At 35.7% G+C, this 12,835-nt stretch overlaps 1 long non-coding RNA gene across 1 annotated transcript in view; it reads left to right on the top strand.

Moving 5' to 3' along the window:
- The window catches only part of LOC108719877, a 49,350-nt gene extending 37,969 nt beyond the window's left edge, over window positions 1–11,381 (top strand). Inside the window, exon 2 of the long non-coding RNA XR_001936278.2 lies at window positions 10,764–11,381. This is a non-coding gene — a long non-coding RNA (uncharacterized LOC108719877). The remainder of the gene's footprint in view (window positions 1–10,763) is intronic.
- The last annotated feature ends 1,454 nt before the right edge of the window (window positions 11,382–12,835 follow it).

The following is a 12,835-nucleotide window of genomic DNA, read 5'->3' as shown; positions in this document are numbered from 1 at the left end:
GCCAATGGAGGGGGGCCAGTGGCTGTGGTGAGTTTAGTTCTCCTTTAAGAGAATTTGTAGGTGTGAGTAGAGAAGCAAATTTTTTTCTCCAGGCATGGATTTGTGGTGAAAACTTGCTTTTCGCCATCTGCAATTTTTTTTTTCCTCTCAAAACTGTGGCAAAAATTTGCCAAGACATAAAAATTGCTGAGACAAAAAAGTTGCTGCAAAAAAAAACCTCCTATTAACTTTATTGCATTTGGACGAAAAAATGGGCCAGTCAAAAAAGTCATGAAAACAAAAAAAAAACACCCATTGTCTTTAATGCTTTTGGATTAAAGGAAAATTTTACGCACACATTATAAAACAATGTTGACGCCTATTGACTTCAATACGTTTTGCAATTTTTTTCACCATTTCGCATATTTTTCAGCAAAGTGAAATGGGACAGATTCGCTCATCACTACGGGCCCATTTACTTAGCACGAGTGAAGGAATAGAACAAAAAAAACTTTGAATTTCGAATGATTTTTTTTGGCTACTTCAACCATCGAATGGGCTACTTCGACCTTCGACTACGACTTCAAATCGAACGATTTGAACTAAAAATTGTTCGTATATTCGACCATTCGATAGTCGAAGTACTGTCTCTTTAAAAAAAACTTCAACCCCCCTAGTTCGCCACCTAAAACCTACCGAGGTGCCATGTTAGCCTATGGGGAAGGTCCCCAAAGGCTTTCTAATGTTTTTTTGGTCGAAGAAAAATCGTTCGATTGATGGATTAAAATCCTTTGAATAGAACAATTCGAAGGATTTAATCATTCGATCGAACGATTTTTAGTTCGATCGAACTATTTGCGGTAAATCCTTTGACTTCAATATTCGAATTCGAAGGATTTACATTCGGCAGTCGAATACCGAGGTTTAATTAACCCTCGATATTCGACCCTATGTAAATCTGAAGTTTTGGGAGGCCAATAGGATTGTGAGTCACTGTGAAGAACCACCTACGCTGCTTCAAATGAAAGTTATTTTCCTCAAGGCTAAAGACCCCTAATATGTTTTATAATTTAACAGAAAATATATTGATAAATATATAAATTCCAGAGAAAGGCAAAAGGGGAAATGTCTTGAATGTCGTTTCTTGAATGTGAAACAAAACAAATATATACAGTATGTCAAAAGGCTAATTTTCTCTATTTTTAGAATTGGTGGATTAGTACATTTTCTCTACTGGCCATTGAGCCTAATTTATAATTGAATGCCTCTGCTATTTAACTCTGGGATCATTTCTCTGTACTTTATCCATTTTCACCTTCAGACCCTGACTGATACTTTGAGTGCTATAATATAATTTTGCACATGACAGTATCGTCATGTTCGATGCCTTGTTCAAGCTATTTATCTTGGTCTCAATGACCTGCGCTAATACCAGGCAACAACCAATTCATAATTCCACAAGGAATACAGATTTCCTTCCCAGTGTGTTTATCATTGTGAATGACATTTCCTGCACAAATAATGGGTTTAAAGGGTTGCTTGCAAATTAAACGTAGGAATTTGTTTTACTAAAAGTACATCAGTGCATTCATAGATACAGGTATAGGATCCCTTATCCGGAAGCCCGATATCCAGAAAGCTCCGAATTATGGAATGGCTATCTCCCATAGACACCACTTTATCCAAATAATCCAAATTTTTAAAAATGATTTCCTTTTTCTCTGTAATAATAAAACAGTAGCTTGTACTTGATCCCAACTAAGATATAATTAATCCTTATTGGAAGCAAAACCAGCCTATTAGGTTTATTTAATGTTTAAATGAATTTCTAGTAGACTTAAGGCATGAAGACCCAAATTACGGAAAGATCTGTTATCCGGCAAACCCCAGGTCCTGAGCATTCCGGATAACAGGTCCAATACCTGTACCACAATTAGGGAATTTTCTGAATAAAAAGTAGTTTTGCTCTGACAAAGGTTTTTAATTGCTGAGCAAATAAATGACATTTACTGCTTCTTTGGGAAACATTGGGAAGTCAGTGAATGGTCTGTTTGAAGGACATGTTTGAAGGTTATGCGAAGATTTTGTCATTAAGAGTCAGCACCACGGACAGGTACAATTCTCACTGGAGCTTGTCTAGGCTGTAGTGGATGAACGAAGTCAAAAGATATTAGATTCGGTGCACAAGTTGATTTTTCTTTTGTCTACTGTGTTACACATTAAAACATATGGAGTAGCCTCCATTTATCTCTTTCACCGAACATAGCTAGTGCAATGAATCAACATATAATGCTGTAACTGGCCATTGTGTTATTAATAAAACCAACGTGGCACAAAGGATCACATCTGTAGTGATATCACTTATCTAAAACAAGAGATAAAAGAGGTACCATGTAGGCTTTTATTTTATATAACACAACAAAAGTTATTATCCATTATGGGTGAGTGATCTGAAAAAGAATTTGATGCTTGCAGTAATACATCTATTAACCACCCTCTTTTCAGTTTAAATCTCCGATACAATACTCATATAAACATGGTAATCATTTTTATGCTTGTATCCCTCACTATCTATTTTTGGAAAATAAGCAACCAGAAAATGCAAGCCCAGATGTCTAAGGGAGTCTTGAGCTCTTTAGGTTGTCAGATTGCTGCATGTTCCTATGGAGAGGAATAAGTCGCAACCCAACTTCTAGTTGTCTTAAGGCACTGCCGTTCAAAAGATAATTCTGGTGTAGGTCCATATTAAGCTTAATGGGAACTGACATTGCTATAAACAAACGCCAAATTGTAGTGGGTGCTTAATAATTCTTTATTAGGGTAAGCTTAAGCTCAGCCATGATGTTCTAATGCCAGTTCCCATAAAATAAAATATACAAAGTCAGTTTGGTGGCAGGAAAAAAAATCCATTACCTTTGTAATCATGAGCAAAATGATTTAGTGCAAATGTGCCTTCTAAAAAAAAAAAAAAATTTTGGTTTTTAGGATTCTGGGACAATGTCCACCAACACAAAAAAAACATTGACGATTGTTTGTGCTTCAATTTTGCAAGTAGTTTGGCAACCATGCTGTATCTGCCTTCTGAAATCCAAATGGATTTCTTAGGGTAAAACTATTTAAATATGGAAATGCTAATGAGGCTTTAATAGAGCACTCTTTGCCAGTTCAACAACCACCTGCTGTTAGGGTTGAATCTGGCTATGGAAAACAGACTGGCAGGTGGATTGAAACCAAGTGGTTTCTGAATAAATCACATCTTCAAGGTACATTTGAAAATGAAATGAACTCAAGCTTATAGAAAGAGGTAAAATGTTGGGAACAAATAGATTTCTCAGTATTCTATAATGGTGTACTTTAGGGGGGTTATTTACTAAACTACAAATGCAAAATCATGATTTTTTAAAATAAAATCTGACAATTTAACAATTTATTAAACACAGAGGATGGAAAATCCGGCATCTCAGATCTGTCGAGATTGCATATAAGTCAATGGGAGAAGTCCCAATAATTTTTTGATGTGCGTTGGGTTTCGTGCGATACCCTGGGCAAAAAACATAAGAAATTTGAGTTTTGGGTGAAAAACATATTTTTCCCGCAAAGCAAATTTTTGGGAAAATGTAATAATAAATAAGCGTCAAAAAACCGAGTGGATTTGATCGGAATTTGTAGCAGAAAATACGGACTGATAAATAACTCCAAAACTCCAAATCCAAAAATCATGAAAAATTCAGATTTTTTATGACCAAAAAAAAACCAAACGGTTTTTGTTTTTTTTTTTAATTTTGGCGCCAAAAGTTGAATTTTGTCGAGAAAATCTGACTTTTTGGCAGGAAATTGGGCTTTTGGTGGGAAAATCCGATTTTAGAAATGCCAGAACCGATTTTAGCGAGGTTGTTTTTATGATAAATAAGGTCTAATCGGCAATTTGGAGTTGGCCGGACTTTTTTAATAGAAATAATGAGATAAATTTGGACTTTGATAAATAACCCCTATAATTTTAGTAGATTTCCAGTTATACTAGCATTAGATCAGGTCTATCAAACTATAGACAAAGAAAGATCAAACACCAATTATAGTATAAACTATATTTAGTATATATCTCTAAAAATTATTTTCCTCCAGAATCCGTTTTTCCATAGCTTTTCATTTGAATACATCACTGGGAATTCCATGGACATTCACAATACCGTAAGTAACGTGTGAAAACTATGGTTTTCAACTGTCACCTGACTAAGTACAGGTGCATTTTTAAATTTGAGTTTTTCTCTAGCATATTTAAGAAAAAACTTGGATTAAAAAAATTTAATAAACTCAATCGAGGGGAGAAAAGGCCATTGCATTGCACCAATCATTTTTACAAAAATAACTGTTTACAAAAAGACTGTTTTAAAAGAAAAGAATATTGCTTGCAAGTTGACTATACACTTTCCATTCAGTAGAAGTTTACAAAGATTTAACTACCAAATTTTTTCATTAGTTTTTTTTTGATTGATAATCCTGGATTATTTGAGTTTGGAAAACACTGAAAAATCTGAGATTGCATTATAGTTAGCTTTAGTTAAAGGCATTGTTTATGCTTTCATGGCTGTGGTCCCAACTCTATAATTGTACAATACATGATACAGTTTACCCAACACTTGACCAGTTTTTATAATGCCATCAGATTCAGGAACATGAACTGATTAATGCATTCAAATCCTTTGAACCTGTCACAAAGTAACATGTAGAGATCTTAAGTGGTTGTTACTTAATACCCTTTTATTGATATATTATACCTTTCTGACATGCATCTCTCGTGAAATCAATATAATGTCAAGGTGCCAGATTGACAAGGTGACAGATACATCATAAAATATATAGTTATACATCAATATATAACAGCAGCAATACAATATGTATAGTAAAACTACTTGTAATATATTAATCACATTAGGTTCAATGACATTATACATCATGTTGACCTTTTCAGATGAGAAAAGGCTCTAATTTCATAATATGGTTTGTACATCTAAGGAACATACACTATGGACATGTGACGTTTATTTAAAGCAAACCTTGAACTGGAGCTATTTCTTTTTCCTTTCTCAAAATATCTGATTGGTCTAGTCATAAAACACAAAGAAGAATGGTAGCTGTTCATCATTAACTGAGAGGGATTTGGGGATTTTTGTGGATAAAAAGCTGTGTAACTCTAGGCAGTGCTCCAGTCCTTGCTAATGAGCTGGAGAGAGTGCAGAGACATGCAACTAGACTGGTAAAAGGAATGAACTATGAAGGTAGACTGTTATGGTTGTCGTTGTTTTCTCCGGAGATTCTCCCTGATTGATCTTTTTAACCAAAGAAAAGTCTAATGCACCATAGGCCATTTCTTTAGACTTGAGCAATTGAACTTTAATTTGAAGAAACAAAGGTGGATCAACAGTTAGTTTAGTATACATATTGGTTTATATAGTTTATATATGTTTATATAATACACAGATAGATAGATCTGTATTGGTATATGCACTGGGATATATATGGAAATATTGGACTGGATGGTCTGTTTTCAACCCAAATTACGTATATATAACTTTAAATCCCCAAACCAGTATGATTTGGCCTGCATTTAAGATCATGTTGGATTACATTCTTGTAAGGATTTCCAAATAATTTTTTACTGATAAAAGTTGAGGCCTGTAATAACTTGGGTCCTTGTAGACTTTCATATCTTAGCTATGGATCAATACTCTTTGAGTTTAGTAATTATTTTGCCAGGTATGACATCAGTACAATATTCAATCTGCTGGCTGCCTATTATTACTGTGAAGTAAAAGCAAGCTTATAACAAATACAACAGCAAAACCATTTAATTGAAAAACAATTTATCCAAAACATTTAGGGGCAGATTTATCAAAGGTCGAAGTGAATTTTCGAAGTAAAAATCTTCGAATTTCAAAGTAATTTTTTGGTAATTCGACCATCGAATAGTCCAACTCCGATTTTTTTTAAGTACTGTCTATTTAAAACTTTGACATCGACCATTCACCACCTAAAAGCTGCCAAATTGCTGTTTTATCCTATGGGGGACCTCCTAGAACCTGTATGGAGGCAACTGGGGGAGTTTGGGAGATCGAAGGTCCAAAATTAAAAAACTTTGATCGAAGTACGATCGTATGATTCAAAGTAGGCCGAAAAACTTCGACCTCCATTCGATTGGCCTTTTTGAATTTGGATTTCGAAGTTTTTTTAACTTCGAATTTCAAACTTTGATGAATCTGCCCCTTATACTTAGAAGTATGTAATGAATACAGTTAGGGGGCATATTTATCAAGGGTCGAATGAATAGGTCCATATTCGGCCGAATTCTAATAAAAGTAATAGCGCATTCGATCGAATTCGAATCGAGGATTTCCCCAAAAAGACTTTGATTTTTCAAAGTACACCAATTGACTCCAAATAGTTTCTAGGAAGTCCCCCATAGGCTTAAACAGCAATTCAGCAGGTTTTAGATGGCGAATGGTCGAAGTCGAATTTTTTAAGAGACAGTACATGATAAATTTCGATATTCAAATTTTAGATTTTTTTTCAAATTCAAATCGAATTAGGACTATTGCCTAGTCGAAGTACACAAAAAAAAACTCAAAATTCGAATTTTTGGAATTCGAAAAGTCACCTCAACCTTTGATAAATCTGCCCCTTAATGTAATATATTATCCTTGGAAGGGATTGAATAATTTGTAAAATACCTGAATGAAGTCACTGATCCACAGAGACTGTAATTGCACAAATACATATAAATACTGTATTAAGAGGCCTATTTATAAAGTACAGAGAAATTATTAAGCATTGAAAGCATCTGGTTTTATAAGCTCTGCTAATTTATACAACCATAGTGGAAATACTTTATATCGGTACAACTTTCTCATTTGTTTATTTTAACCTTAAACATCCACTTCATCCAAGGTATCACTGGGGGCAGGCATTTCAACTTTGATGAAATTGATCCAATCAAAATTTATATTTTTTATTGTCCAAGTCTTCGGGATTCATTAGGGCCTCAAACAGAAGTAAAAGAGGACTAATGGGCACAAGAGCGTGACAACAAAAGAGAAGAAATCATTAATGGTTATCTACCTATCAATAATTTTGTTGAAGTCATTGACATGTTGTTGAAATAATGGTATTTCAGTAACATTCACTATTTAACAATGAATGAATAGAGTGCTAAGTTTAACAGAAAATCTTTAAACAATCAATGCATCACACTTGTGGAAGCTTCACCCTAAGAAGTACTCACAGACAGTGTCCGATTTGGGTGCCAGGGGCCCAACAGAAAAACTTCGGTTTGAGATTCGCCCTTTTGTAGCAGGATTCAAGCGAATCCTCATTTGCATATGCAAATTAGGGGCAGGGAGGGACTTTTTGTCACAAACAAGTAAAAAATGTTTTCCCTTTCCCACCCCTAATTTGCATATGCCAATTAGGATTCGGATTCGGTTATATATTCGACTGAATCTCTCGTGAAGGGTTCGGGGGTTTGGCCGAATCCAAAATAGTGGATTCTGTGCATCCCTACCTCCAAGTGCGGTTAGGAAGGGACCAGATAAATTAAAGTGCTGTAGCAAGGAGAATAGCTAGAGCCAGTTGAGCCAGTTGAAAGTCTTTTCTGTATGAGGCTTAATATGATCGCTTTGTTGTCCCATCTATTAGCAAAATCTATAAGATCTATTGTCCTTCTGATGTTATCCCCTGCTTGCCGGCCCTATATAAAACCTACTTGAACGTTTTGTATGATCCTGGGGAGGATTGGAGCTAGTCTATTTGCCACTATTTTAGAAAAAAGCTTCAAATTAGAATTTAGCAATGCGATGGGCTTGTAGTTTAAACAGAACTATGTGTCTTTGCCCTCTTTAGGGACAAGAGAGAGATATGATGTCAGATTGGTTGTAGGTATTGGTGTCACTTTTAAGTATTCGCTAAAGAGGGTTACTTAGTATGGCATAAGGATATGTTTAAATCATTTATAAGCCATCTGTGCCTGGAGCCTTACCATTGGGTAGAAGTTTCAGGGTTGTAAGAATTTCTTCTGCTGATATTTCATGATTAAGGTGTTTTAGGTCTTCCTCAGTAAACTAAGGTATGTTGGTATTAAGTATGAAGTCTGATAGAGCCATATGTAAATGGGATTTATCTTGGTGAGATTGGTTAGTATTTAAGTTATATAATCTAGTGTAAAAAGCCCCAAAATTGTTCACCTATCTGGTCTGGGTTATATTTAAGCTGAGTCTGTCTTAACAATAAATATTATCAATAGTCAACTCAGTACTGTACAAATACAGCCTTTGCATCATAAATTATTATGACTCCTAATATGTTATTACACTAAGGTTGCTAGTAAACTATTTTTGTAGTTTGTTTAAATGTATTTATAATTTGTGTTTGGTTTCTTGGTTTGTTACATGACCTTTCAGCACATGCTTAGACTGGTACAAACCTTCAATTTGTGGCTCTATGATCCATTATTTCAGCAAAGACAAAATTATTTAATGTTATACATAGACCCCAGGCTGGTGCTCTTATTTGTTAAAAAGGGCCATTCTCTTTGCTGTCCCAGACAGCCAACATGCACAGCACAGTAAAAATCTGAACTTTTATGGGCTTATTATCAAGAATTTGTGAAGTTTGTGAGGTTTTTTCCAACTTCGAATAAAATCACAATTTAAAAAAACTTAAATGTTTGCTATTTTATGAAAAAATCAGAAAACTCACATTTTATGTGTTTGTAGGCTTTAAAAACGTGAATTTGTGAGTCTACAAACTCGGAAACTCGAATTTAAAAAATGGCTTGAATTTTGCCTACGACAACTCCCATTGACTTCTACATGAACTTGCCAGCTTTTAAATGCTGATTTTTTTTTTTACATTCGAGTTTTCGAAGTTTTTTGCTTAATAAATACCAGACATTCAAGTTTTTGAAAATATAATTCGAATTCTGGCAAAAATTCTAATTCAAATCTGGATAAAGTTCAGATTTTTACTTTACTATAAAGTTGTGCTATTCACATATGATTCCTGTGGCATTAGGAGAGATGGCGACGTGGTGGTCAAGGGATTAAACCCTGGCAGGTGCGCTTTACGTATAAATAAACATTAGTTGGCTCACCATTTTAGTTGGCTCACTATTTTATTATGTTCAACCTTTTTTTTTTTATCCTGTATATATAAAACTCTGTTTTGGTTCTAGTGAGTTCACTATCCCCTCCAGTCTCTTTTGCCTAGATGTACCCCATCCAATCTAATTTGTTCCAATAGATGCCTGAATATTACACATTCATGACTTGGGCTGAAAAATACTTCAAAATACAAGTAAAGTATTTTAGTGGAAAAACTGCTTTTTAGGCATTTTGTTGCACTTCAAATTAAGGGGCTATTGCACAAGGAGACTATAGGGATTTTTCTTATTTATGGTATTACCAATTAATGAAATTATTTTATCTAGAGTGAGTCAGGTAAACACAGGGATTTCCAAGGTGTATTTCTCTTGTGAAATGTGTGCTTGTGATAATTACCGATTCTAACATGTTTTAATTTACGGTATATAATGTTATCCATGACTGATTATATTCACTCACCTATACCCTCTCTGTCTCTAGAGAATGTAACAAGCTAAACTATTGGAAATGTTTCAGAATTAACTTTAACAACACCCAATTAGCTATGAGCACAGGAATTAATACGATGAAATTGTTTTTTAATAAGACAAGAGACACAGAGAGATAAAACATCTACTAGTTCAGATACATGCTTATTTGGACACTAAGGGGCAAATTCATCAAGGGTCGAATTTCGAGGGGTTAAATCCCTCGAAATTCGACTGGGGAATAGAATCGAATAGGCAATTCGGGCGAATTTACGCACTGGGGAATAGTCGAATTGGCGAATATTCGCCAGGCGAATAGGCGCTCGATCGAATATTCGCTCGAAGGATTTTCATTCGATCGAATGCCTTTTATTCGATCAAAAACTTGGAAAACAAGCTTATGGGACTTTCCCATAGGCTTTTAAAGCAATTCGGTAGGTTTTAGGTTGCGAAGTAGGCAGTCGAAGTATTTTTAAAAGAGACAGTACTTTGACTATCGAATGGGTGAATATTCGCAGCGTTTTTGCGCTCGATCCAGGACTTCGACTATCGAATGGCGAATAGTCGCAGCGTTTTTGCGCTCGATCTATTCGAATCGTTCTACTCAGGCGAATTTACGCCAAGGAGCACAAAAAACTACTCGAAAATTCGAAGTTTTTTTACTTCAAATCCTTCACTCGAAGTTAGTGAATCGGCCCCTTAGTCCAGGAAGTAAAGGGAAAGTATATCCTCATTTATTAAAGTCTGATGGTCTAAAAACTCAGAGTCGGAAACATGTAAAAGCTCTTGAGGTCCTGAATAAGTCAATGGGGACGGTCCCAGTGTCTGCACTGATGTCCGTACCGATATCCGATGATTTCAAGGTTTCTGCGCAAAAAACTCAGAAAACCCTGAAAAAAATCATAGTTTTTGTGGAAAACTACGAACAATTTTTTGGGGAAAGCTCTGATATTTGCCCGACCCGAATAAGGTCCATTTGGGAATTTGGAGTTGCTCGGAGTTGGATATTAAAAATACTAAGATAAATTCGGAGTTTGATAAATAATCCCCTTTATGTTCTATGCATAGAAATTCTGAGAAAGAATGTTGCATTGTGGGAAAAAAACATTTGTTCTGATATATTACATTTTATCGAATAATATTTTATTTTGAAATTTGCTCCTAGAATTATGGGAAAGATGTTGCATCATCTGTCTGAGTGACTAACAGGCTCGTCTGACCCCTGTTGAAGAGAAGATTTTCAATCTGCAGGTGGCCCGACTATTTCTCAGCAGGCCACGATAAATCACAGAACCTTCCGTTTACCACTGTGACTGAATTCCCAAACCAGGATCAATGCAGCTCATTTCTGGGACCTGAAAACAAGTGTACATGAAAGAGTGTCAAGAAAGGAAAAAGGTCATGCTTTAATTCACCTTGGTTCTGCACAGACTGCTGCCTGCAATAATTTCCTAGCCTGTAATGATGATATTATGCCAGCTCCGCAGCCGTATGGTACTGTTTCCATTTATTCCCTATTCCATATGAAATGAGCCTGTACATGTAAATTAAGGAGATCACAAAAACAGGAGGTATTTTAAAAATAATAAACACAAACTCGAATCGGCTATATTTCCAAAAGGACTACTCCTAATCAGGAACGCACACGTTACTTTTCCAAGCTCCATTACATTAATGTCTCATTCTTGTGCCATAAACATCTAAATCTGCTATGTTTTGCATAAAAAGAAAATCGTCACCATTTGCTTGTATTGAATAAAATAAATGTTTGTGGTCATGAATACACACCATTAGAACTTCAGCAAATATTCATAGACATTGCATCTGGCCTGTGCATAGTGGGACATGTTGCCAGGCATGATGCTTGACCCACGCAAGTTCTGTTGATCGTTATTATAAACATTCTGAGCTTGCTATCATTTCTCCTGCAATGTAATGGTACAGGTCTCCTGCAATGTAATGGTACAGGTAACCCAACTGCAAAAGTTAGGTGGAAGCTTGGGAATTTGTACTTAGCAGAAAGATGGAAGTGCAGACTGCACTAAAGTATGGGGGGGTTGTGGATGCACATCTGAGGCCAATTTCAAAAAGTTTAAAGCCCTGTCTAAGTAATTCAAGTAAATATGCAAGTGCATGTAATTTTGAAACAGGGTTTTTTGTTACAAAGTTATGATCATAATATTGATAAGCCACCATACCACGTCAAGGTAAAACCCCACATGGTGGTCCCTAACTTATTTATCTTTAGTCATAGTAAAAAAGGAATATTACCTCTCTGTGTAGTAACAATTCTTTATGTAAACATCTCCTGTGCTTTGGTTTCAAACTCTGTGCTAAATCCTCCCCCGCCAACTGCTGAGCGGCTTTTAAGAGGGAGAGACTGCCTTAACCAACGCCCATTTTAGAAAAGTAGAAGCAAGGTGTTGTAATTAAACACCCCTCACTTGTTGTGCCTTGGTTTGTGCAATTGCTCTCTCTTAAAAGCCATAAAGGCTAGCGGCATGGGAGGATCTAGCCGTGAAAAAACCAACGTCCCATTAGACACTTCTCTATGTACACACACACTTATTGTGTTATTCATTTAGTTCTCCTTTACACTCTTTCATTCTATGCTTTCTTACATACATACTCCCAAATACACATACACTTTCCCTTATCATTACCATACACACCTTCACATTTCACTTACACATGTATACACACTATTGTGCAACTGCACATATCGCTCTACTTTGTTTTTAATTACAACACCTTGCTTCTACTTTTCTAAAATGGGCGTTGGTTAAGGCAGTCTCTCCCTCTTAAAAGCCGCTCAGCAGTTGGCGGGGGAGGATTTAGCACAGAGTTTGAAACCAAAGCACAGGAGATGTTTACATAAAGAATTGTTACTACACAGAGAGGTAATGTTCCTTTTTTACTATGACTAAAGATAAATAAGTTAGGGACCACCATGTGGGGTTTTACCTTGACGTGGTATGGTGGCTTATCAATATTATGATCATAACTTTGTAACAAAAAAACCCTGTTTCAAAATTACATGCACTTGCATATTTACTTGAATTACTTAGACAGGGCTTTAAACTTTTTGAAATTGGCCTCAGGTGTGCATCCACAACCCCCCCATAGTTACAGACTGCACTAAGGACTACATGGTAACTGCTGGTTAGTTGCTTCAGGTTACTAAAGATGGAACAAGATGTAGGTGCATGCTACTATCTTTAATAATGGCACTAAAAT

This window comes from Xenopus laevis, chromosome 6S (assembly GCF_017654675.1).
Source record: "Xenopus laevis strain J_2021 chromosome 6S, Xenopus_laevis_v10.1, whole genome shotgun sequence".
Taxonomy (NCBI): domain Eukaryota; kingdom Metazoa; phylum Chordata; class Amphibia; order Anura; family Pipidae; genus Xenopus; species Xenopus laevis.
Note: the sequence above shows the minus strand (reverse complement) of the source record. Positions and strands in the feature narration are given on the sequence as shown.